General features: G+C 42.5%; 1 long non-coding RNA gene across 1 annotated transcript; it reads left to right on the top strand.

Annotated features, from left to right (window-relative positions):
- Window positions 1-10,172: 10,172 nt before the first annotated feature.
- LOC127307376 (uncharacterized) lies at window positions 10,173-13,076 on the top strand. The gene is made up of 3 exons (XR_007855446.2): window positions 10,173-10,755; window positions 12,185-12,249; window positions 12,616-13,076. It is a non-coding gene; the product is annotated as an uncharacterized lncRNA (long non-coding RNA).
- Window positions 13,077-27,522: the final 14,446 nt, after the last annotated feature.

Genomic DNA, 27,522 nt, shown 5'->3' with positions numbered 1-27,522 from the left:
TAAATATGAAATATATCAATGAATAACAGTAAATTATGATATAAAATAGTGATGCAAAATGGACGTATCAGCGGACGCGTTAGGTACTCGATAAAATATGACTGGAATTCGGTTCATGGTAAGACCTTAAGCGGCACATGTCGAATTACGCCAGTATACCGAGGTCGAGTCCGGGGACTTGACCTTGAAGTAGGTTTTTGCGGGTTTGCCACGAAAGCAGTTAACTGGTACCTGATCCGTCACATGAACCAGCCCCATCTACCATTATCCCTGCGCAAAATATAAATATTTTAGAGAAAATGTGTGGTGACTCGAAGAAATTATGAATTAACTTTATGATGGAGATTTTACTCGAATCTACGATTCAAAAAAAATCTCGGGGGCTACTGACGTAGGCATCCCGAATGGGCCTGCCGAAGAAGGTACCCGGGGATTACTAAAGGCCTATGACCCGAAGATTACAAAGCCTAGAAGCCCAATAAAGCATCGGTATGGAAGATGGAGATAGATTAGGAATAAAGAGATTTGTAATTGTACGGGACGAACTCAAAGAGTCTCTCGCTAGTTTGTAACTTGTATGATACGAAAGCCTCGGTTCAACCTCCTATATAAAGGGGAGCGGAGGGAGAAAGAAAGGATCGATTCATTGTCAACACAAACTCTAGTTTTAAGCAGTCGAGCACTTTTTCGGCTGAAACCTTCGAGATCTATTTGCCCTCTACATTCCGCGAAACCCTAGTCTACAACTTGTAAGCATTGACAAGTTAATACCTTGTCACTCTGTGAGGTCGTCCTCCATCGGCTCGTAGCCACCGTCATCGTCGTCCTCCGGCGTGTCTCCTCCTTCACGGTCTGGTAGTAGGTCTCTGGAGCCAGAAACGGCACCCAGGGGAGGGGTCCACATAGTTTGTGGAAGCCCCGAGATATTGCCACCAGTCAGGACGCGACGTGGGGAAGACGAAGCCATCCTGATGTTGTGGCCACAGGCAGAGGCGGCGGCTGTTGGTGCGCCTCCTTCTACGCCTCGTAATCGACATCCTCGTCGTCGAGGTCTTCAAGGTGCGCCTTGATGCTAGTGCGCCGCTCCTCGTGCTCGGCCTAGTTCTTGATCAATATCTTCAGGGTACGCTGTGTTCAGTTTGGCTTCCAAGGATACCCTAATGAAGACCTTCTATAGTCCATGCGGTCCGTATCAAAATCTTCATATCGTTCACAGTGTAATGTCATAGATTCCTCCATGTATCCTCATACATGCGGCACTAATCGAGAACATATCGGCATGCCGCCCTCAAAGAATCATCCACACAGTACATTGTTGCATCTCATAGTTGGACAAGAACTATTTAAGACTTGCACTGTTCAATCTCTTTTAGCCCTCCTCATACCTGCAAGTGTGATATTGTCGTCTTGTCTATTAGACCTTGTATAGTACATGCGGTCCATTATCAAAATCTTCATAATGTACCCAATGCAATATCATAGAGTCCTTCGAGTATCCTCAAATACGGGGCGAAATTAATCGAGAAGAACGAAAAATGGCTAAAACGATTTTAAAATCCCATATTGACATGGAGCTCTGAAATAAATAAAATGCCTTCATAGTATATAGTTGCATCTCATAGGAGGCAAGTACAAAATTACACAGTTGCATCTATTATAGCCCCACTAATACATCCGGGTGTGATCCCATCGTCTTATTACATGACCTAGTATAGCCATGCGATCCTTAACAAAATAGCCATATCATACACCGGGATAGGGTTAGGGTAATATCATAGATTAATTCATGTAACCCTCATACACAAGCGGGATTAATCATGAAGATATTCGCATGCCGCCCCCAAAGACAAAAACTATTTAAGACTTACACAGTTGAATCTATTTTAGCCATTATCATACTTGCAGTTGTGATATCATCGTCTTGTCGATTCTACTTCTATAGTACATGCGGTCCTTACCAAAATCTTCATATCATTCACTATGTAATATCATAGAATCCTTCATGTATCCTTAAAAAATGGGCGACATTAATCGAGAAGAAGATATTTGCATGGGGCGGCTGTAAGGGTATATTGCCCCTAAGTGTGTTTTTGGTAATTATGGACTAACGTTTTCATTTATTTGATATGAATGAATATTCCATATGTATTTCTTGAAGTCCATATGTTGGATTCAAGTGTGGATGCCATGAATATAATGGTATAACTTTTCTATTGGCATCAAGATCATAAATTGAAAAGACGAATATGATATGATCAAGAAGAAAATGAAGATGGAGTTCTTGTGTGGAACTCAAGTTAGCCATGTGTAAGGGTATTTTACCCTTATCCATTATTTTGGTAACTATGACACCGTGCTAGAGTATTTGGACTAATACATGTCTACAAGATGATTCCCAGGTATTAGCCAAAGAGGTACAATGGTGTATCAATGGAACAAGAAGGCAATGGGAGACCCCCCACTTCGATGAAAAATCAACAAGGGGTTTCCAGTGCATGGCCGGTCCCTAGCCCGGTCAGACCGGCCCTGGCACCGGCCAGCCCGGCGCCGACCGGCCCCAGCGCATGTGCCAACCGGACACAATCCAGTAAGGGTGGGCGCGCACCCGGTCAGCGTTCGGTCGCCAGCCCGGTTTGGACCGGCCAATCCGGTCCCTGGCCCGGTCGGACCGGGTTCCAGACCGGGGTGCTCCGGCGTCCAACCGGTCTCCGCGCTTGAGCCAACTGGGCACAATCCAGTAGCTCCAGAAGCCCGCCCGGTCAAGCCCCGGTACTAGCTTGGTTGAAACCGGCCAGTCCGGTCGGTGGCCCGGTCTTACTGGCCTGTGCACCGGCTTGTCCGGCGCCAAATCCGGTCGACCGGGTTTCTCGAGGAATCTGATGATGTGTCAAGTGAGCAACGGTCATATTTCAAGTGACACTATAAATAGCCCTTCTCCTACCTCTGAAAGGGTAGGCACTACACTACAAGCTGTTCTTGAGCTCTCTCTCTCATACTCCATTGTTAGAAACACCAAAAGCCTCAGATCTCCCTCCTCCTCCACCCAAACTCAAATCCCTCCGGGGAAACGATAGAGGAGGACCCGATCTACAGTTCTACCAAGCCAAATCTCATTCCCCCTTGTATTCATCAAGAAGCTTGCTCTCTAGGGTTCCTTGGAAACCATAGGTGGGCAAGAGTGGTCCGGAAGCATCCGGGCTGTGGATTTGCTCCTGACAAGATTGTGAAGGTTTGGAGGCTACCTCAAAGTCTACCACAAGTGAGTGAGCTATTCCTTCGTGAGATAGGCTACGGAGAATAGGGTGAGCCTTCGTGGTGTGGGGAATCCTTCGTGGGACCTCCACTCCTCCAAACGTGACGTACCTTCTTGCAAAGGAAGGGAACATGGGAATAAACCCTCGTCTCCGCGTGCTATCGGTTATCTCTAACCGAACTCTTTACTTGTGATTTAACTGCCTGTGAGAGCCTCCGTGCTTGAGTTAGTTGTATCCTCATATAGGTTGTTTCACCTAGTTTGCATTAGGCTCACCTTTATATTCCGCAAATCCTAATATTGCAAAGAAGGAATTAAAATCTGTAGAAACCTATTCACCCCCCTCTAGGTTTACCATCTCTGAACTTTCAATTGGTAACAGAGCCAGGACTCTTATTAAGGACTTCACCGCCTTAAGAGTGAGATGGAAAAACTATTCGAGGGTCTAGATGAAGACTCTAACCTTTCGGTTAGAGAAATGAAATCTAGATTCTTGGCATATGATGCCAAGAAGAAGAAACAGGAGGATGAACTACAAAGCCAAATGGCACAGATGACTGCCATGCTTAAGAACTTGACTAATGGGAATCCTAGTGGGGCTTCGGCCTCTCAAGGAAGCTTCCATGAAGTCAACCATGACTATCCCAAAAACACTTCACCCATGCCTCATATAAACCATAGTGGGACCGTTCCCCATTTTGATGGAACTCACTTTCCTTTTCGGAAATCTGCTATGGAATCTCATATTCGTAGCTGCAGTGTGGAGCTATGGGAGATCATTGTTCATGGATACCGGGAGCCACATGATCCCATTCGGTTGACCTCCACCGAATTCTACAACCGTCAACTCAATGCCTACGCACGTGACAAGATTAGAAGTGGCATCAACCGCAAGCTCGTTGATCAAGTCAATGACATTGACTCCGCTAAAGAGTTGTGGGATCGGATCGTAGTACTCCAAGAGGGAACCGATTTGATCCAATCGGCTCTTTATGAGTCCGCAAAGCAAGAGGCCACCATGTTCATGATTAGAGAAGGAGAATCAGTGGCCGATGCTTATGCAAGGCTTGGTGCTCTTAAAGTGAGGGTCAAGGGACTTGGACTTGAGAAGTACAATGACGGCTTCGAGATGAATGAAGCATTTAGAAAGTCCAAGGTCATTGCCATGATTGCGGTCAATTAAGAAGACACCAATCTTGCACTCAACTTGCAAATCATTACCAAGAGTGCTGATTTGAACTCCGATGATCTAGTCTCCTATGTGGCCGCCAATGAAAGCATGGCCAAGACAGGAAAAGGCTCATGGTGATGAATCGTGTGGATGAAGACTCACGCAACCATGAAGCGTCACACAACCTTGCTCTCAAAGCTAGAGCTGACTGTGAAAGAGAAGAATACTATGAGATTGAAGAAGATGAAGAGATGACTTCAACTAGTGACATTGCTACCGACTTTGCCTTCTTTGCCAAGAAGTACAAGACAAGGCTTCCAATGCTCCTCAATGACAAGAAGAAGAAGAGAACCTGCTACAACTGTGATGAAGATAGCCACTTTGCAAATGAGTGCCCTTATGAGAAAAGGGTAGACAGGCCAAAGTTTGTCAAAGGGGTCAAGCCAAGAGTGAAGCCAAACCCAATCAACGATCGATACAAGAAGAACAAGGGAAGAGCTTTTGTTGGGGCCGAGTACATCTCCGATGAAGAAGAGGAAGATGAGGAGAAGGAGGCCGGAGTGGCCGGTTTGGCTTTCTCCAAGCCCGGGTCACTCTTCACATATGATTACTCCAAGGACTACTCCACGGAGAATGATTTCGGTTCTTCCTTTATGGCAAGAATGACTCAAGATGATGACTCTGATGATTCTCTCCCCTCTACGATTGTTGGCTCTTGTCTAATGGCAAGAGAAACCAAGGTAATGGAATCTCCACCTTCTCTAACTAGAGTTCTTGATGATGAATCTGCAAATCAAGAAGAATTAGCCATGCTTAAATAACTTTACAAAGTTAGATGCACCCTTCGTGGTGAAGCTCTTGTCAAGTTTGATTTCTTGATGGACTCCCTCAAAGAAAAGGACGAGTCCATTAAGGAATTAGAATATCATTTGAATGATAAGGAACGGAGATTCAATCTCCTAAGACAAGAGCTAAAAACTGAAAGGTGCATATCTCAAGGTCTTAAGCAACAAATTGAAACTTATGAACTAGATAAAGGTAATGATCTTGAAACTATTGAAAGGGCTCAATCATTGACCCAAGAGCTCAATGCCTCAAAGGAGGAGCTTGAAGTTGCTCATTCTTCTCTCACTAGGGATCTTGACCACCTTGAAAGAACTAACAAGCTTGTTAAGAATGAGCTCAAGAAACTTGGAGAGAACCATGATCTTCTCCAAGAAACCTACACGAAGGCTCTTGAATCAATGAATGATCCCATTATTGATAAAGATGTTGCTAGTTCCTCCACCTCTTTCACTAGTGAGCATGCTAAGCTTGTTGCAGAACATGTTCGTTTACAAGAGGAACTATCTTTGCATGTTGAGACCAATACATATCTTGAATCTTTGGTAACCAAATATGGTCTCAACTATCATCCTAATGAATCGGCTTGTGAGCAAGCAACTATTCTTGAGGAAAATGTTAGGTTGAAGAAGGAACTTGCCAAGTTTACCACAACCAAGAATAAGATGGGATTGGATGACCTCTTGAGTAAGCAAAGGTCAAACAATCAAAAGCATGGACTTGGGTATGTTCCCAAGCCCTACAAGAAGAAAAACTACAAGAAGGAGAAGCCCGCTCAAGAAAAGAACAAGAAGGTCACTAATGATGGCAAAGCCCCAAAGGGAAAAGCCACTAGTGGTGACCTCACGGGGCCAAACAATCACTATCACTACAAGAAAAGTTGCCATGGCCGACGAAGTTGAAGTCGCGCCGTGGTTGCTGGTGTAACATGGCCGACGATTTTGGGTCCCTCCGTGGTGCATGTCAAAACTTTTTTTTTCTCGTTTTTGAGGCCACCTAGCCCGACGAAAGCGGCCAAAACGTCGCGTATGGTGGCCCGGGACGTGGTGCATCTCGAAATCTTGGGTTCGCCGGCTGAGTCAACGCAAATCCGCACCGCCGAGGGATGTAGGGCCCAGATGGCAGCCTCTCTGGCATTGTTTTTTTTCTCGATCGCGCCATCTCGTTCAACGTTCTCCGATCGAGCCGTTTACGATGCAGGATCATGGGTCCCGCATGTCATCCTCTATGAACCAAAATTCTTTCTATTCTTGGATTTTTTTTGACCCCCTGATTTCTGGCTACTTCCTTTTTCTTTTGATCCCTTGCCGCCTTGGAAACGTTGAGACCGCTGCTGCTAAATGGGACCCGCATGTCATCCTCTATGTGCAATCAACTTTCTTTTCTTGGAGTTTTTTTTGGCACCTCATATTTGGTCACTTGCCTTTTTTTTCGATCCCCTGCCGCCTCTCAAACGGTGATACCGCTGCTGCTAAATGGGACCCGCATGTCATCCTCTATGTACTATAAAACTTTCTTTTCTTGGATTTTTTTTGGCACCTCATATTTGGTCACTTGCCTTTTTTTTCGATCCCCTGCCGCCTCTCAAACGGTGATACCGCTGCTGCTAAATGGGACTCGCATGTCATACTCTATGTACTATAAAACTTTCTTTTCTTGGAGTTTTTTTTGGCACCTCATATTTGGGCACTTGCCTTTTTCTTTCGATCCCCTGCCGCCTCTCAAACGGTGATACCGCTGCTGCTAAATGGGACCCGCATGTCATCCTCTATGGACTATAAAACTTTCTTTTCTTGAATTATTTTTGGCTCACTTGCCTTTTTCTTTCGATCCCCTGCCGCCTCTCAAACAGTGAGACCGCTGCAGCTAAATGGGACCCGCATGTCATCCTCTATGAGCAATCAACTTTCTTTTCTTGGAGTTTTTTTTGGAACCTCATATTTGGGCACTTGCCTTTTTCTTTCGATCTCATGCCACGTTTGAAACGTTGAGGAACCTGCTGGCTCATGGGACCCGCATGTCATCCTCTATGTGCTATAAAAGTTTCTTTTCTTGAATTATTTTTGGCTCCTCATATTTTTTCACTTGCCTTTTTCTTTCGATCTCATGCCACGTTTGAAACGTTGAGGAACCTGCTGGCTCATGGGACCCGCATGTCATCCTCTATGTGCTATAAAAGTTTCTTTTCTTGAATTATTTTTGGCTCCTCATATTTTTTCACTTGCCTTTTTCTTTCGATCTCATGCCACGTTTGAAACGTTGAGGAACCTGCAGGCTCATGGGACCCGCATGTCATCCTCTATGTACTATAAAAGTTCATTTTCTTGGTTTTTTTCACCCTCTGATTTTTGGCAATTTCTTTTTTCTTTTGAACCCCTGCCGCCTCTCAAACGGTGAAACCGCTGCTGCTAAATGGGACCCACATGTCATCCTCTATGTACTATAAAACTTTCTTTTCTTGAATTATTTTTGGCTCCTCATATTTGGTCACTTGCCTTTTTCTTTCGATCTCATGCCACGTTTGAAACGTTGAGGAACCTGCTGGCTCATGGGACCCGCAAGTCATCCTCTATGTGCTATAAAAGTTTCCTTTGTTGGATTTTTTTCACCCTCTGATTTTTGGCTTGCCTTTTTCTTTTGATCCCCTGCCCCCTTTGAAACGTTGAGTAAGCTGTTGGCTCGAGGGACCCGCATGTCATCCTCTATGAGCAATCAACTTTCTTTTCTTGGAATTTTTTTCACCCCCTAATTACTAGCTACTTTCTTTTTCTTTTGATCTCAAGCCGCATTACAAACATTGAGACCGCTGCTGCTAAATGGGACCCACATGTCATCCTCTATGTACAATAAAGATTCTTTTCTTGGATTATCTTTTGCTCCTGATATTTTGTCACTTGCCTTTTTCTTTCGATCTCATGCCGCCTTTGAAACGTTGAGTAAGCTGCTGGCTCATGGGTCCCGCATGTCATCCTCTACGAACAATAAAAGTTTCCTTTCTTGGAGTTATTTTTTACCCCTAATTTCTGGCTATTTGCCTTTTTCTTTTGATCTCCTGCCCCCACTGAAATGATGAGGACGCTGTTGACAGGTCGGTCCCACATGTCATCCTCTATGAACAATAAATGTTTCCTTTGATGGATTTATTTTGAACCCCTAATTAATTTCTGGATATTTCCCCTGCCGCCTTGGAATCGTTGAGGATGCTGCTGCCTGATTCGACACAAGGGGAGGTAAAGAATACTTATAAGCCTTAACAACTGAGTTGTCAATTCAGCTGCACCTGGAAAAGCACTAGCAACAGGGGTGATGTGAAAGTAGCAGTAATATGAGAGCAGTAGTAACAGTAACACAGCAGCAGTAATAGCAATATGAGAGCAATGGCACCAGAAGATAGTTGATACTACTTCCAATGACATATAGAACGAGTATATAATGATGAGATATGGACCGGGGTTCCCAGCGATCTACACTAGTGGTAACTCTCCAATAAGTGACAAGTGTTGGGTGAACAAATTACAGTTGGGCAATTGATAGGAATCAAAGCATTAAGATAGAACATCAAGATTATTAATTATGTAGGCATGTTTTCCGTATATAGTCGTACGTGCTCGCAATGAGAAACTTGCACAACATCTTTTGTCCTACCAGCCGGTGGCAGCCGGGCCTCAAGGGAAACTACTGGATATTAAGGTACTCCTTTTAATAGAGCACCGGAGCAAAGCATTAACACTCCGTGAAAACATGTGATCCTCACATCACCGCCATCCCCTCCGGTTGTCCCGATTCTTCTCACTTCGGGGCCATTGGTTTCGGACAGTGACATGTGCATACAACTTGTAGATACAATCTAAGCAATAATATAGAGCTTAAATCTAAGATCATGCCACTCGGGCCCTAGTGACAAGCATTAAGCATAACAAGATTGCAGCAACAATAACTTCACAAACTTTATAGATAGACTAATCATAATGTATCATCCATCGGATCCCAACAAACACAACACCGATTACATCAGATGAATCTCAATCATGTAAGGCAGCTCATGAGACCATTGTATTGAAGTACATGGGGGAGAGTATACCGACATAGCTACTGCTAGAACCCGTAGTCCATGAGGGAACTACTCACGGAGCATGATGGAGGCGGTGGCGTCGATGGAGATGGATTCCGGGGCACTTCCGTTCCGGCAGGTGCCGGAACAGAGTTCTGTCCCCCGAATTGGAGTTTCGCGATGGCGGCGGCGCCCCTGGAGTCTTTCTGGAGTTTCGTCAATTGGTACGGTGTTTTTAGGTCGAAAGGGCTTTTATAGGCGAAGAGGCGGCGCAGGGGGGCACCTGGGGGCGCCACACCCTAGGCCGGCGCGGCCAAGGCCTGGCCCGCGCCGCCATGTGGTGTGGTGGCCCCCTGGCCCCTCTCCGACTCTTCTTCGGTGTTCTGGATGCTTCCGGGAAAAATAGGAGGTTTTGCGTTGATTTCGTCCAATTCCGAGAATATTGCCCGAACAGCCTTTCTGGAACCAAAAACAGCAGAAAACAGGAACTGGCACTGTGGCATCTTGTTAATAGGTTAGTTCCGGAAAACGCATAAAAACATCATAAAGTGCAAGCAAAACATGTAAGTATTGTCATAAAACAAGCATGGAACATCAGAAATTATGGATACGTCGGGGACGTATCAGCATCCCCAAGCTTAGTTCCTGCTCGTCCCGAGCAGGTAAACGATAAAAAAGAATAATTTCTGTAGTGACATGCTACTTACATAACCTTGATCATACTATTACAAAGCATATGAAATGAATGAAGTGACTCAAGGCAATGATCTATAGTTGCTAACAAGTACTCCCTCCGTTTTTTAATATAAGACGTCGTAGCATTCCACGTTCAAAAAAATTTAGGCATGGAAACTTTTCGAGTTTCCAATTATACCCTCCCTGTCGCGTCGAGGTCTCACTCCTCTACCTCCGCCTCTGCTGCGCTCACTCTCCCTTCCCTCCATCGCCGCCCATCCATGGCCCTCGTCGCTGCCGTCCCTACCTTCCCTCTCTCCACCGCCGCCTTTCTCCGTGCTGGAATCCCATCTCGCTCCCCACCACCACGTTATTACCCGTAGAAATCACCTCCTTTCACAGTCAAAGGTTGTACTTTGATGCGCCTGATCTACGGGGAACGACGACGATGCCGCCGGAGCTGCCAGGTGCCGTCCCTGGAGAGCGCCGAGTACCTCGAGCCGGCCAGCTCCTGGAATAGAAGATACTCTGTGGTGAGAAGGGCGTGCTTGTGCCCGACGGCGTCGTCCGTTCGGGCTGCTCGTCCTGGCCTCCGGCGCTGGACCGTGTGGTGCCGCTTTCCCCCAGCCACGCGGTGCCCGTTTTGGCTGCTCGATTCCGGCCGTTGTCGACTTCCCCGGGCTCCTCTTCCACAAGCTGCGCTTGCGTCTCAAGCGCCGGAGCAGCAAGGGGAGGGCGCATGCCCCTGTATTTTGGCTACAGGTTCGTGGTTCCCATGGTTCAGTGGGTAGGGCCTATGTTTCTATTCCTTATTTTGGTACCGTCAGTAATTGAGGATGTCAGATTACGAGCATTCCAGTTTGTCAGTAATCTGTAGTATCAAATCACTCGGAGAGTTGATTTCCTGTTAAGTTCATTTGTTGATCCTTCTAAGATACTTCCCTGTGCTGTATGGCATTAGATCATGTAATATTGCATAAGATACTTCTCATCTTGGAATTCAATCAGAAGCAAAACTAATCAGTATTGTGAGAGATTGAAAGATCAAAGATCGGAGTTGTTCTAATGTACTCCGATCAGTATTCTAAAGCATTTGCGCATTTAAATAGTTTTCTTAGTAGGTGTATGCGGTACTAAAATTTATTGATGGTAAACATAGGAAGTTGTTCTATCTTTGTTTTCCGGCGCCAAGTACAACTAGTGAACCCTTAGGTTTCTATTCATTCACTACTTTTTTTTTCTTTTTTCGAGAAGTTTAAAAGAGGAAAACCTTAGTACAGTTTATAAGGGAAACCAGACCGAAAACCAAACAAATGATGCCTTTCGGCTTATAATGCACACCCAAGCAAGCACACGACAAGCAAACGCCTTGCCCAACGACCGGCCAACAATGGCGCGAGGTAAGGGCTCAAGGTTCTCAAACCGCGTCACATCCATAGCAGGACGGCCTAGCACGACCCTAGCCCTAGGAAGGTACACTCAAAAGTTTTAAAGAACCTTTTCCCACCATGTTTTAAAACCTGGCTTAACATGAACTACTTATTGTTGCTTTTTCAACCACTATTTACTCTTCTTTATTTCAATCATGTTTTAAAATCTGACTGTAAACTGTGTTTTTTCAACCATGATAATCCTGTGAGTAATGTTCAGTAACAATGTCTCTGTCAGTATTTAATCATGGAGTATTTACTGTGTGCATTACCCCCTGCCAAAATCTGGAAATTCTTTAACTTTTGAGACTTGGTTAAGAAGGAAGGGTGGTGATCCTTTCTCTATGAGGCCAAAAGAAAGTGACGAGTTGATTCAGAAAAGGAAAAAGCCTGATGGTACTTTTTCTCTTGTTAATACTCCTGAATTTTTATGGTAAATTGCAGAAAACTATTGATGTTGAGTTCAGTTGTCGTTGTTGTTTGAGTCAAGTTGTACACGTGAACATGCACTATTGTACTGAATCTCCTGTATGTGCATCCTAGTTCCTTAGCTGCACCCTTCTCCTTAAAACAAACAAAGATTTGTTCTTACTATGTGTTGGCGATAATTCCTTCTGATGAAGTAAATATTCCACAATTGTTGTTACTAAGAGTAGATCTTTGTCACTTGTGAGTGTGTAGTATCCTATTGGAGTAAAGGCAGTGTTCTTTATTCTTATTTTATCTCCACACAACCATAAGCATTAATTTCTTGTTTGCAGGCTAGCTTAATGTTGGAGACATTCTCACATGCACCATCAAAAGATTTGTTTACAGAATTGGTCAGGTAATACTTCAGCCGTTCTTTCTTCCAGAATTGGAGTAACATCTTGTTCTTCTAAGTTTTTTATTGGTGTGCTGACTGAAATACTTTGATATTCAGCTGAATCAATGCATGTATTCCTCCTCGTGGGGTTTCATATATAGAGAGATTACATGAGGGATTCAGATAGAGATTACAGAGTGTACAGTTGAGATCAACTATTTTATCTAAATACAGTTGAGATCCAACTATCTAGCAGCGCATGCACAAAGTACAGTAGACCTGTTCCGTAGTGAGCTTCAGAAGCTGAGACTCAGCAGAGATTGCGGCGTCAGGTAGGTCGGTATATTGCATGTCTAACACTGACTGCTGAATCACCAATTGTTGCAGGGCCGGAGGAGAAACACAAAATCACAGTGAGGCCGCCGCCACCCGTTCCTCGTTGCCGTTGATGGACTGCACGGCCGCTCCCCGTGCCCGCCCTCTCCGCTCCGTCCTGGGGACATGGGTGGCTCCAGACCATCAGGGGATCAGATGCCTGGACGATCTGGGGATCATGGGACCTGGGTCTCAGGCGACTTGGTGATCAGAAGAGCAGGCCACCTGGGGATCGGGAGATCGGGGCGGAGGTGAAGTAGATGGATCGGGATTCGAAGCTGGCTGGGGCGGAGGAGTAGCTGGGTCGGGAGCTCGGGGCGGATCTGGAAGACGACCACGCTCAGGAGGCGGAGCAGGAAGACGCTCGGGGGGATCGTGATTCAACTTTAGACAGGGGTAGCGATGTAATTTCACACGTTTTTCACCTGGTCCGAAAAAAGCTAAAACGTCTTATATTTCTGCACGGAGGGAGTAGATAACATATAGCAAAACTTTTCATGGAGAGTACTTTCAATACAAGCATCAAAAGATTGCACAAGAGTTAACTCATAAAGCAATAAGTTCATAGTAAAGACATCGAAGCAACACAAAGGAGGATATAAGTTTCAGCGGTTGCTTTCAACTTTCAACATGTATATCTCATGGATATTGTCAACATAGAGTAATATGATGAATGCAAATATGCAAGTATGTAAGAATCAATGCACAGTTGACACAAGTGTTTGCTTCTAAGGTGGAAGGAAGTAGGTGAACTGACTCAACATTAAAAGTAAAAGAATGGTCCTTCAAAGAGGAAAGCATCGATTGCTATATTTGTGCTAGAGCTTTGGTTTTGAAAACATATAGAGAGCATAAAAAAATAAAATTTTGAGAGGTGTTTGTTGTTGTCAACGAATGGTAATGGGTACACTAACTACCTCGCCAACCGGACTTTCAAGAGCGGCTCCCATGAATTTTTATTTTTGGGTGGCACTCCTTCCAACCTTTCTTTCACAAACCATGGCTAACCGAATCCTCGGGTGCCTGCCAACAATCTCACACCATGAAGGAGTGCCTTTATTTTAGTTTTATTATGATGATGACACTCCCCCCAACCTTTGCTTACACAAGCCATGGCTAACCGAATCCTTCGGGTGCCTTCCAACAATCACATACCATGGAGGAGTGTCTATTTAAGTTAATTAATTCGGGACTGGGAATCCCATTGCCAGCTCTTTTTGCAAAATTATTGGATAAGCGGATGTGCCACTAGTCCATATGAGAGTCCGTCAAAAGTAAATGACAAGGTTGAAAGCTAAACACCACATACTTCCTCATGAGCTATAAAACATTAACACAAATTGAGAAGAATTTTGAATTGTTTAAAGGTAGCACTCAAGCAATTTACTTTGGAATGGCAGGAAATACCACATAGTAGGTAGGTATGGTGGACACAATTGGCATAGTGGTTGGCTCAAGGATTTTGGATGCATGAGAAGTATTCCCTCTCGATACAAGGCTTAGGACTAGCAAGGTTGTTTGAAGCAAACACAAGTATGAACCGGTACAGCAAAACTTACATAAGAACATATCGCAAGCATTATAATACTCTACACTGTCTTCCTTGTTGCTCAAACACTTTTACCAGAAAATATCTAGACCTTAAGAGAGATCAATTATGCAAACCAATTTTAACAAGCTTTACGGTAGTTCTCCACTAATAGGTTTAAACTACATGCAAAAACTTATGATCTACCTGAGAGCTCAAAACAATTGCCAAGTGTCAAATTATCCACAACATATGAGGCATTTTCTTTTCCCAACCAAATAACCAATAAGTATTGTAGCTTCCAAATTTTATCATTGAACATTAAAAGTAAAATGAAGAACAAGTGTTCATATGAAAAAGCGGAGCGTGTATCTCTCCCAATCAAGGATTGCTAGGATCCGATCTTATTCAAACAAAAACAAAACGAAAATAAATACACAGACGCTCCAAGTAAAGCACATATGATGTGACTGAATAAAAATATAGTTTCAGGGGAGGAACCTGATAAGTTGATGAAGAAGGGGATGCCTTGGGCATCCCCAAGCTTAGACGCTTGAGTCTTCTTGAAATATGCAGGGATGAACCACGGGGGCATCCCCAAGCTTAGATTTTTCACTCTTCTTGATCATATATCATCCTCCTCTCTTGACCCTTGAAAACTTCCTTCACAACAAACTTCTCATAAACTTCATTAGAGGGGTTAGTACTCAAAAAATTTGAATCCACCTTGGTCCTGTAGTGGTACATTGCAAGAACTCAATAAAACATTAGCTACAGCCCTCTACGTCTAGAAAACCTCGCTTAAAGTCCACAAGAGACAATGCAAAAAACAGAGACAGAATCTGCCAAAACAGAACAGCCAGTAAAGACGAATTTTAATAAAATACTTCCGTTGCTCAAATCAGAAAACTCAAAACTAATGAAAGTTGCGTACATATCTGAGGATCACGCACGTAAATTGGCATATTTTTCTGATTTTTTTACAGAAAATTGGACCCAGATTCGTGACAGATAGAAATCTGTTTCTGCGCAGAAATCCAAATCTAGTATCAACCTTCGATTAGAGGCTTCACTTGGCACAACAAAACACAAAACTAAGATAAGGAGAGGTTGCTACAGTAGTAAACAACTTCCAAGACACAAATATAAAACAAAGTACTGTAGCAAAATAACACATGGGTTATCTCCCAAGAAGTTCTTTCTTTATAGCCATTAAGATGGGCTCAGCAGTTTTAATGATGCGCTCGCAAGAAATAGTATTTGAAGCAAAAGAGAGCATCAAGAGGCAAATCCAAAACACATTTAAGTCTAACATGCTTCCTATGCAAAGGAATCTTGTAAAATAAACAAGTTCATGAAAAGCAAAGTAACAAGCATAGGAAGATAGAACAAGTGTAATTTCAACAATTTCAGCATATAGAGAGGTGTATTAGTACCATGAAAATTTCTACTACCATATTTTCCTCTCTCATAATAATTTTCAGTAGCTTCATGAACAAACTTAACAATATAACTATCACATGCAGCATACTTTTCATGATTTCCAAACACATAATTTTCATCAAGTTCAAGAATAGTGGAATTAAAACTTTCAAACTTACTTTTATTAATAATATAACAAGGTAGTTGATCAATCTCAAGAGATATGGGACTCATAGAATAAGTCAAGGACTCTCCAATCCCATTTTCATTAGTAGTACAATTAATAGTATCAAGTAACATAGGACCATCATCTAGAGCTTTATCATAAACATTTGCTAAGCAAAATTCTTTAGTACCATGCATTTCGACATCAGGCACAAACAAAGCATTATCATAAGATTTATCAAAGTAGCATGGATTATCATAAATAACAGTAGCATAATTATTCTCACAAGTTTTACTCATAGGGAATATTTCAAGAGAATCCACAAGAACATAACATTCAACCTCTTTCGGTAAGCATGGAGGACAATCAAATAATGTAAGAGATAAAGAGTTACTCTCATTAGAAGGTTGGCATGGGTAGCTAATCCATTCTTCCTCCTTTTGTTCATCGCTCTCCTCTTCTTTTTCATCCAATGAGCTTTCAGGTTCATCAATTTCCTCCTCTTTTTCATCCAATGAGCTTTGAGGTTCATCAGTTTCTTCTTCCACAGGTTCCTGCAAATTGTGAGTGCATTCTTGTGCATTAATGTGTCTCTCTTTATAATCAAGGATATAAGGATTCCTACTGTAGCATTCTATGCAAGAATTAAGGATAGTAGAGACATAATCTTTAAGGTCCTTACAAATAGCACAAGTTTCATAATTCTCAACCATGAAGGATTCTATCTCGGACGCTCCCATAAATAAGACAAATTGTTCTACCTCTTCGAACCCATAATGAATATAGCAATTCCGGTTATAGCTCTTAATAAAATATTCCTCACTAAAGCCACATTGAAATTTAAGATGTTTAGTATCCTGTTGAGAGCAATAGTTTATATCATGGCGTCTAAGCAAGATTCTAGCAATTGTATTTAATTTCTCTATCATAGCACTCATTATTTTACCAGTTCTTGATTCTCTATAATTATTATAACATTCTATAAGCTCCAAGTAGGTTGTAGGTTCTCCCATAACAGCAGTTTTTAATTTTTTGGTTTTTCAAATTTTTATGGATTTTTGGGTATATGAGACAAATAAAACAAGACAAAAAGAAACTAAGCAAAAGTAAACTAAGCAAAATAATGCTAGACAGAAATAAACTAAGCACAAATAAACTAGGCAAAAGTAAACTAAGCAAAACAAAATAAAATAAAACAGAGAGAGAGGTAGAGTGTACTCCCCAGGTGAACTTATGAGTAGAGCTATGCCTCCCCGGCAACGGCGCCAGAAAACAGTCTTGATGACCCACAAGTATAGGGGATCGCGATAGTCTTCGAGGGTAGTATAACCCAAATTTATTGATTCGACACAAGGGGAGGTAAAGAATACTTATAAGCCTTAACAACTGAGTTGTCAATTCAGCTGCACCTGGAAAAGCACTAGCAACAGGGGTGATGTGAAAGTAGCAGTAATATGAGAGCAGTAGTAACAGTAACACAGCAGCAGTAATAGCAATATGAGAGCAATGGCACCAGAAGATAGTTGATACTACTTCCAATGACATATAGAACGAGTATATAATGATGAGATATGGACCGGGGTTCCCAGCGATCTACACTAGTGGTAACTCTCCAATAAGTGACAAGTGTTGGGTGAACAAATTACAGTTGGGAAATTGATAGGAATCAAAGCATTAAGATAGAACATCAAGATTATTAATTATGTAGGCATGTTTTCCGTATATAGTCGTACGTGCTCGCAATGAGAAACTTGCACAACATCTTTTGTCCTACCAGCCGGTGGCAGCCGGGCCTCAAGGGAAACTACTGGATATTAAGGTACTCCTTTTAATAGAGCACCGGAGCAAAGCATTAACACTCCGTGAAAACATGTGATCCTCACATCACCGCCATCCCCTCCGGTTGTCCCGATTCTTCTCACTTCGGGGCCATTGGTTTCGGACAGTGACATGTGCATACAACTTGTAGATACAATCTAAGCAATAATATAGAGCTTAAATCTAAGATCATGCCACTCGGGCCCTAGTGACAAGCATTAAGCATAACAAGATTGCAGCAACAATAACTTCACAAACTTTATAGATAGACTAATCATAATGTATCATCCATCGGATCCCAACAAACACAACACCGATTACATCAGATGAATCTCAATCATGTAAGGCAGCTCATGAGACCATTGTATTGAAGTACATGGGGGAGAGTATACCGACATAGCTACTGCTAGAACCCGTAGTCCATGAGGGAACTACTCACGGAGCATGATGGAGGCGGTGGCGTCGATGGAGATGGCTTCCGGGGGCACTTCCCCGTTCCGGCAGGGTGCCGGAACAGAGTTCTGTCCCCCGAATTGGAGTTTCGCGATGGCGGCGGCGCCCCTGGAGTCTTTCTGGAGTTTCGTCAATTGGTACGGTGTTTTTAGGTCGAAAGGGGTTTTTTTGGCGAAGAGGCGGAGCAGGGGGCACACAGGGGGCACCACACCCTAGGCCGGCGCGGCCAAGGCCTGGCCCGCGCCGCCATGTGGTGTGGTGGCCCCCTGGCCCCTCTCCGACTCTTCTTCGGTGTTCTGGATGCTTCCAGGAAAAATAGGAGGTTTTGCGTTGATTTCGTCCAATTCCGAGAATATTGCCCGAACAGCCTTTCTGGAACCAAAAACAGCAGAAAACAGGAACTGGCACTGTGGCATCTTGTTAATAGGTTAGTTCCGGAAAACGCATAAAAACATCATAAAGTGCAAGCAAAACATGTAAGTATTGTCATAAAACAAGCATGGAACATCAGAAATTATGGATACGTCGGGGACGTATCACTGCCTCATGGGTCCCGCATGTCATCCTCTCAGAACGGTAAATGTTTATTTTCTTGGATTTTGTTGACCAAACGATTTTTGGCTTATTTTTTCTTTCAATCACCTGCAGCCTTTAAAACGTTGAGGACGCCGCTGGCTCACGGGTCCCACATGTCAACCTCTATGAACAATAAACGCTGAGGATGCTGCTGCCTCATGGGTCCCGCATGTCATCCTCTCAGAACGAAAATGTTTCTTTTCTTGGATTTTTTACCAACAGATTTTTGGTTTATTTTTTATTTCCATCCCCTGCCGCCTTTAAAACGTTGACGACGCTGTTGGCTCATGGACCCCGATGTCAGCCTCCCCGTACAAGAAACATATGATATCTTGATTATTTTGCAGACAATAAACAATGTATTGCGCTCTGAACTATTTCAAACGGATAATTAAATATTTATTTTTACATAAACAAACTTATATGTTGAATCTCCTTGTTTTTTTGTCTTTGCGAAGCATAGGACTTTCCTGTTTTTTTAGAAAATTCTGAACTTTCCTGTTTTGGAGTGGGCTGAAATTGTACGAGTCAAAAGGCCAAGCAGGATAGTTCGAAGGCCCAGATGTCCAGATGCAGCCCAATAGAAATCTTTCTTCTTGGATTTTTTTCACCCCCTGATTTCTGGCTACTTCATTTTTCTTTTGGTTCTGTGCCGCCTTGGAAACGTTGAGACCGCTGCTGCAAAATGGGACCCGCATGTCATCCTCTACGTACAATAAAATTTCTTTTCTTGGATTATTTTTGGCTCCTGATATTTGGTCACTTGCCTTTTTCTTTCGATCCCGTGCAGCCTCTCAAACGGTGATACCGCTGCTGCTAATTGGGACCCGCATGTCATCCTCTATGTACAATCAAGTTTCTTTTCTTGAATTATTTTTGGCTCCTGATATTTGGTCACTTGCCTTTTTCTTTCGATCTCATGCCACGTTTGAAACGTTGAGGAACCTGGTGCTAAATGGGACCCGCATGTCATCCTCAATGTACTATAAAACTTTCTTTTCTTGGATTATTTTTGGCTCTTGATATTTGGTCACTTGCATTTTTTTCTTTAGATCTCATGCCACGTTTGAAACTTTGAGGAACCTGCTGGCTCATGGGACCCGCATGTCATCCTCTATGTGCTATAAAAGTTTATTTTCTATGGTTTTTTTTCACTCTCTGATTTTTGTCTATTTCCTTTTTTCTTTTGATGCCCTGCCGCCTTGGAAACGTTGAGTAAGCTGCTTACACATGGGACCCGCATGTCATCCTCTATGTACAATCAAGTTTCTTTTCTTGAATTATTTTTGGCTCCTGATATTTCGTCACTTGCCTTTTTCTTTCGATATCATGCCACGTTTGAAACGTTGAGGAACCTGCTGGCTCATGGGACCCGCATGTCATCCTCTATGTGCTATAAAAGTTTGTTTTCTTGGATTTTTTTTCACCCTCTGATTTTTGGCTATTTGCCTTTTACTTTTAATCCCCTGGCCCCTTTGAAACGTTGAGTAAGCTGCTGGCACATGGGACCCGCATGTCAACCTCTATGTCCATCAACTTTCTTTTCTTGGATTTTTTTTTTGACCCCCTAATTTCTAGCTACTTTCTTTTTCTTTTGATCTCAAGCCGCATTTCAAACATTGAGACCGCTGCTGCAAAATGGGACCCGCATGTCATCCTCTATGTACAATAAATCTTGGATTATTTTTGGCACCTCATATTTGGTCACTTGCGTTTTTTTCTTTCGATCTCATGCCGCCTTTGAAACGTTGAGTAAGCTGCTGGCTCATGGGTCCCCCATGTCATCCTCTACGAACAATAAAAGTTTCCTTTCTTGGAGTTATTTTTGACCCCTAATTTCGGCTATTTGCCTTTTTCTTTTGATCCCCTGCCCCCTTTGAAACGATGAGGACGTCTGTGTTGTCAGGTCTGTCCCAGATGTCATCCTCTATGAACAATAAAAGTTTCCTTTGGTGGATTTATTTTTTACCCCTAATTAATTTCTGGCTATTTCCTTTTTTTTCTTTTGATCCCCTGCCGCCTTGGAAACGTTATGATGCTGCTGCTTCATGGGTCCCGCATGTCATCCTCTCAGAACGATAAATGTTTTATTTTCTTGGATTTTTCTACCAACTGATTTTTAGTTTTTTATTTTATTTTCGATCGCTTGCCGCCTTTGAAACGTTGACGACGCTGCTGGCTCATGGGTCCCCGATGTCAGCCTCCCCGTACAAGAAACATGTGATATCTTGATTATTTTCCAGACAATAAACAGTGTATTTCGCTCTGAGCTATTGCAAACGGATAAATTAAATCTTCATTTTTACATAAACAAACTTATATGTTGAGTGTCCTTGTTTTTTGTTTTTGCGAAGCATAGGACTTTCCTGTTTTTTTTTGAGAAAAAACCGAACTTTCCTGTTTTGGAGTGGGTTGAAATTGTACGAGTCAAAAGGCCCAGCAGGATAGTTCGAAGGCCCAGATGTCCAGATGCAGCCCAATTGAAATCTTTCTTTTCTTGGATTTTTTTCACCCCCTGATTTCTGGCTACTTCATTTTTCTTTTGGTCCTGTGCAAAATGGGTCCCACATGTCATCCTCTATGTACAGTAAATTTCTTTTCTTGGATTATTTTCGGGTCCTGATATTTGGTCACCTGCCTTTTTCTTTCGATCTCATGCCGCCTTTGAAACGTTGAGGAAGCTGCTGGCGCTTGGGTCCCGCATGTCATACTCTATGAACAATAAAAGTTTCCTTTCTTGGAGTTATTTTTGACCCCTAATTTCTGGCTACTTCCTTTTTCTTTTGATCCCCTGCCGCCTTTGAAACGTTGAAAACTTTCTTTTCTTTGATTATTTTTGGCACCTCATATTTGGTCACTTGCCTTTTTCTTTCGATCCCCTGCCGCCTCTCAAACGGTGATACAGCTGCTGCAAAATGGGACCCGCATGTCATCCTCTATGTACTATAAAACTTTCTTTTCTTGGATTTTTTTTAGCTCCTGATATTTGGTCACTTGCCTTTTTCTTTCGATCCCATGCCGCCTTTGAAACGTTGAGGAAGCTGCTGGCTCATGGGTCCCGCATGTCATCCTCTATGAACAATAAAAGTTTCCATTGTTGGAGTTATTTTTTACACCTAATTTCTGGCTACTTCCTTTTTCTTTTGATCCCCTGCCGCCTTTGAACGTTGAAGAATCTGCTCGCTAATGGGTCCCACATGTCAGCCTCTATGGACGATAAACCTTTCTTTTCTTGGAGTTATTTTGACCCCTAATTTCTGGCTATTTTGCCTTTTTTTTGGATCCCGTGCTGCCTTGGAAACGTTGAGGATGCTGCTGCCACATGGGTCCCGCATGTCATCCTCTCAGAACGATAAATGTTTCTTTTCTTCGATTTTTTTACCAACTGATTTTTGATTTATTTTTTCTTTCGATCCCCTGCCGCCTTTAAAACTTTGACGACGCCTGGCTCATGGGTCCCGATGTCAGCCTCCCGTACAAGAAACATGTGATATCTTGATTATTTTGCAGACAATAAAAAGTGTATTTCGCTCTGAGCTATTGCAAACGGATAAATTAAATCTTTATTTTTACATAAACGAACTAATATGAATCTCCTTGTTTTTGTTTTGTTTTTGCGAAGCATAGGACTTTCTTGTTTTGGAGTGGGCTGAAATTGTACGAGTCAAAAGACGTCCAGCAGGTTAGAAGGCCCAGATGGCTAGGCAGCCCCAATTTATATCTTCCTTATCTTGGATTATTTTTTGATCAAAAGGCCCAGCAGGGGTACATCCTTTTTCTTTTGGTCCTGTGTGCCGCCTTGGAAACGTTGAGGACGCTGCTGCCTCATGGGACCCGCATGTCATCCTCTATGAACTATGAACTCTAAAAGTTTCGTTTTTGTTGGATTTTTTTTTTCACCCTCTGATTTTTGGCTATTTCCTTTTTCTTTTGTTCCCCTGCCGCCTTGGGACCCGTATGTCATCCTCTATGTACAAAAAACTTTCTTTTCTTGGAGTTTTATTCCCCCTAATTTCGGGCTACTTTCGTTTTCTTTTGATCTCAAGCCGCATTTGAAACGTTGAGACCGCTGCTGCAAAATGGGACCCACATGTCATCCTCTATGTAAAATAAAAGTTTTTTCTTGGATTATTTTTCACGCTCTGATTTTTGGCTATTTCCTTTTTCTTTCGATCCCCTGCTGCTTGGAAACGTTGAGGATGCTGCTGCCTCATGGGTCCCACATGTCATCCACTATGAACAATAAAAGTTTCTTTTCTTCGATTTTTTTCACCCTCTGCTTTTTGGCTATTTCCTTTTCATTTGATCCCCTGCCGCCTTGGAAACGTTGAGGATGCTGCAGCGTCATGGGACCCGCATGTCATACTCTATGTACAATAAAAGTTTCTTTTCTAGGTTTTTGGCTCCTGATATTTGGTCACTTGCCTTTTTCTTTCAATCTCATGCCGACTCTCAAAGGTACAATAAAAGTTTCTTTTCTTGGATTATTTTTGGCTCCTGATATTTGGTCACTTGCCTTTTTCTTTCGATCTCATGCCGTCTTTAAAACGTTCAGACCGCTGCTACAACATGGGACCCTATGTCATCCTCTATGTACAATGAAAGTTTCTTTTCATGGATTATTTTTTGCTCCTGATATTTGGTCACTTTCCTTTTTCTTTCGATCTCATGCCGCCTCGGCCCTCTGAAACGACGAGTAAGTTGTTGGCTCATGGGACCCGCATGTCATCCTCTATGTACAATAAAGTTTTTTTCTTGGATTTTTTACCCCCTGATTTTTGGTCACTTGACTTTTTCTTTCGATCCTGTGCCGCCTTTGAAATTGTGGACGCTGCTGGCTCATGGGTCCCACATGCCAGCCTCTATGAACAATAATATTTCTTTTCTTGGATTTTTTTTTACACCTGATTTCTGGCTATTTGCCTTTTTCTTTGGATCCCCGACCGCCTTTGAAACGATGAGGACGCTGCTGGCGCATAGCTCCCACATGTCAGCCTCTAAGAACAATAAACATTTCTTTTCTTGGATTTATTGTTGACCCCTAATTAATGGCTACTTCGCTTTTTTTTCGATCCCCAGCCGCCTTAGAAACGTTGAGGACGCTGCTGGCTCATGGGTCCCATATGACAGCCTCTATGAAAAGTAAAACATTTACTTTCTTGGATTTATTTTTGACACCTAATTAATGACTACTTGGTTCTTTTCTTTTGATCCCGTGACGCCTTTGAAACGTTGAGGGCCCCTTGGCTCATGGGTCCAACATGTCAGCCTCTATGAACAATAAGAGTTTCTATTGTTGCATTTATTTTTGACCCCTAATTTCTGGCTATTTGCCTTTTTTCCATTGCCTGCCACCTTAGAAACGTTGAGGACGCTGCTGGCTGGGTCCCACATGTCAGCCTCTTTGTACGATAAAAGTTTCCTTTGCTGGATTTATTTTTGACCCCTAATTTCTGGCTATTTGCCATTTTCTTTCGAACTCCACCGCATTTGAAACGTTGATGACGCTGCTGCAAACTGGGTACAATATGTCAGCCTCTTTGTGCGATAAACCTTTCCTTTCTTGGATTTTTTGGACACCTGATTTCGAGCTACTTGCCTTTTTCTTTCGATCTCCTGCCCCCTTTGAGAAACGTCGAGAACGATGCTGGTTCGTGGGTCCCACATGTCATCCTCTCTGAATGATAAATGTTGAGGCCGCGGCTGCAAGATACGTCCCACATGTCAGCCTGACTGTTGAATAAACGTTTCCTTTCTCGAATTTATATTTGACCCCTGATTTCTGGCTACTTTGCCGTTTCTTTCGATCCCCTGCATGTCTGCTACTCCACCGAAAAACAGACCGGCATGTATTCATCACAATACTGGTAGCTAATTTAGGAAAAATGTGTTCATCACGGGATTCAAACAAAGATCTTCATCTCTGCTAAATTTTGATTTCACCAAAAACCGAACAGCGTGTGTTCATGACTTTAAGTTCACAAACACTATGGTTTCTCTATAAAATAAGGTCACCATCCGTTCCTTTATTGAAGGCATTTGCGAAAAGTGTCTTTGGCTAATGGGCACCAGTGCTCCTGCTGTTTTAAAAAAATCAAATATCATACATATTTGTTTCAAAAAAATCTGAAAATGAATGTAGACATAATAAATAAAGTAACCTACAAGCGTGTAAAATTTTAATATGACATTCTTTATATTGTAGACTACACAAAAAAGAAAAAATCTGTTGAAATTTGGAGATTTGAAATATGCATACCCAGATCCACACGTTTGTTACTTTTGTGTAGCCCAGAATTTTTTGTATTTGAAACTGAAATTTTGCACGTTTATGGGACAATTCATTAGCTACTCCATGATTTTTTTTCTAATTTTTTGAACAAATAAATATATTTTTTATTTTTTCTAAAATAGCAGGAGCACTGGTGCCCAAGAGCACCAAATCTCTTAATAGGCATTTGCGCCTAATAGCGTGAGCTTAGCTAATTTTTGAAGAAAAAAAAGATGTCCATTGTGGTATTCAGGACAAAGATCTTCATGTCTGCTATTGCACCAAACAACAAACCAGCATGTATTCATCACAATACGGGTAGCTAATTTGTGAAAAATATGTTCAGCACGGGATTCAAACAAAGATCTTCATCTCTGCAAAATTTTGATTTCAGCAAAAACCGAACAGCGAATGTTCATGAGGTTAAGTTCACGAACACTATGTTTTCTCTATAAAATAAGGTTACCATCTGTCTCTTATTTCTCAAGGAAAAACAGGTGGAAGTGTTGGGACGAACCACATGGGTGCTTCGGCTCTATGTTCAATCTTCTCTTTTTTGTACTGCAATCTTGAGCCTATGGCAGGACCTCCATTGACGTGCATTCTGCACCAATTTGGCCTTGGACGTATCCATGTATCACGGGCGCGATTGTGGGTAGCAAAGACACAGTCAGGTTTGAACAATTGGAAATCTGGTTCTGCAGCCTCTGCGTCGATTGGCGGGGGTAGCATGAAAATTGGGTGATTGAGTCCAAGAAATAAAGAACGCCCCTTCAAATTGTTCAATCTTTCCCACCTTGCCTCTTCTACAGGGTCCAAGGTATGGGCAGATCTCAAGAAAACGTAGCACCGTACCAAAGGATAAGACCTCAGCTTGTTACCCATATGTAATATTGAAGGACCGAGGATGGGCCGATAACCTTTAACCTGAATCCACGTGAGATCAGATTCACCAGTAATGGACTCTGCTCTCATTGGTGCCAGGAACCAAGTGCGCTGGTCAGAAAATCCAAGAAATACATCTTCATCTTCATAATTATGATTATCACCATCATCATCTAATTCTTCATCATCTAATTCTTCATCATCGAATTCATCTTCTTCTAATTCTTCTTCTTCTAATTCTTCTACATCAGCATCATTATCTTCATCGGCACCTCCATCGCCTTGAGCCACATTTGCTTCATCATCTTCCATGACAGCATCTCCCTCGATTTGAGCGAAAATTGCAGCCACTTCTACTTCTTCATCTTCAATGACAGGGGCGTCAATGAGACGCGGGGCTGCATGTGTCCCTGCAATGCACAAAGATCAACCACAATGCAGCAAGTAGGAACTACACTGAAAATTATCTCTTCTCTTCTATCTTCTATTTTCTACTACTATAAGGCACCAGTTTTTAACAAGACATGTAGCAGCAATTCCAACTGTTGGTGTCCAAAATCTAACGGTTGGGATTAGAGGTATTCGCGTGAAAAAAATACCACACCAGTGTCCACTGTTTCTAGAACCGTCATGTTTCCATTGTGAAGAAAAATCAGAGCAGTCTCACACCGATATCACACGTCCCACTTGATAGTGATTAAGAAAGGTTCCAAATTTTTGTTCATATTTATAAACTGTATGCTCACACTTATTTTGATGGTATAACCAAATTATTAGTTGTATTGAAAGTTTGAACAACATTTAGAACGCAACTTTTATACATCAGTATTGCGAATCGTAATTGGTCCAACATGTGCAGCATGCCATTTACTAGTTAAGACATAAAACAAAGACTCACCACAGGTATATGGTTCCCAAACCAGAACATCTCCATACGGATATGTAACTGCGTATACACGATGTAGGTGTGAACTTGTACCATATCCAGGAATGCCCATGGCATCGACATAGCTGTTTCTATCAAAGAATTCAGGGTTTCTCAGGATATTCCACTCCTTTTCTAGGGGCGCTTGAAGGATAGCGATCAATTCGTCAAATACAATGATTACCTCGTAATGCCATGGCCCTGCTAGATCATCTTTGTACGGCCTCTTGACGATCCGTACTTTGAGCAGTTCCAAACTTTTATCTATTTTGTATTTGAACAGGAATGGTGGGCTGCCATGCCACCATTCACTAGTAGGGCCCAAAGAAATTCCTGCATCTTGCAGAGATGGAAGAGGTATAATAGTATCTGATATGTATATGTTGCGGATCGTCAAGTGCCCGTCTCTTTGGACAAATGCCACCCGATCGCCGTTACAACCCACCCAGTGCATGGGTCCATGTCCATCCAGTTCCTCCTTGGTATGGATAAATGCTGGAACTGTCGGCTTGTCTAATGGCATCAGCAACGTGTGAATGCCCTGCAAATAGGATTTGTTTCAAAATTGTCTATGCATGCAAGGTATTCGACAGAATGAAGAGCGGATTGTGCAGAACTGAAGCACAGATGTAATGGATAAATAAAGCAATTCCGAAGAGTACATGTGCATAGTGAAGGCAGCAAACCTTACAGTACTCCCAAATCAGGTGATGATGTTGAGTCTAAATTCATGCATGATGTTTGGCAATAAGAAAAGTTGATTGAAAAAACACAAGCTGAAACGAGATGAGTAAATAAATAAATACTCTTACAGTATTGTCGCGGTCGTCTGGCCATGTCTCGGGGTCGCAGTGGAGTAGGCTCGGTAAACCGAA

The sequence above is a fragment of the Lolium perenne genome, chromosome 6, assembly GCF_019359855.2.
Source record: "Lolium perenne isolate Kyuss_39 chromosome 6, Kyuss_2.0, whole genome shotgun sequence".
NCBI lineage: Eukaryota > Viridiplantae > Streptophyta > Magnoliopsida > Poales > Poaceae > Lolium > Lolium perenne.
This window is presented reverse-complemented; position numbering and strand designations above follow the sequence as displayed.